Here is a 250-nt window from a genome sequence, read left to right as displayed (position 1 = left end):
ACAGACCAATCAAATCTGGCTTCATTCTCTAGAGATCCAGACAAATGTACCGCCGGCTAATTGGAATCAGGGCGACTGACTCTGAGACACTGATGTAATTATTTAACATAACTTTGCACCATTGATACATACGCAGTTCGCGGGAAATTTCTTCATGAAGTTTGCTGATAAAACTTTGTACACAACTGCGAAAGCATAATAAAGGTCAACTGACAATGTTAAGTAACTTAACAGAAATCTTAGTTACAGT

This window comes from Rhopilema esculentum, chromosome 11, assembly GCF_057945365.1.
Source record: "Rhopilema esculentum isolate cy_ngs chromosome 11, ASM5794536v1, whole genome shotgun sequence".
In the NCBI taxonomy this organism is placed as follows: Eukaryota; Metazoa; Cnidaria; class Scyphozoa; order Rhizostomeae; family Rhizostomatidae; genus Rhopilema; species Rhopilema esculentum.
Note: the sequence above shows the minus strand (reverse complement) of the source record.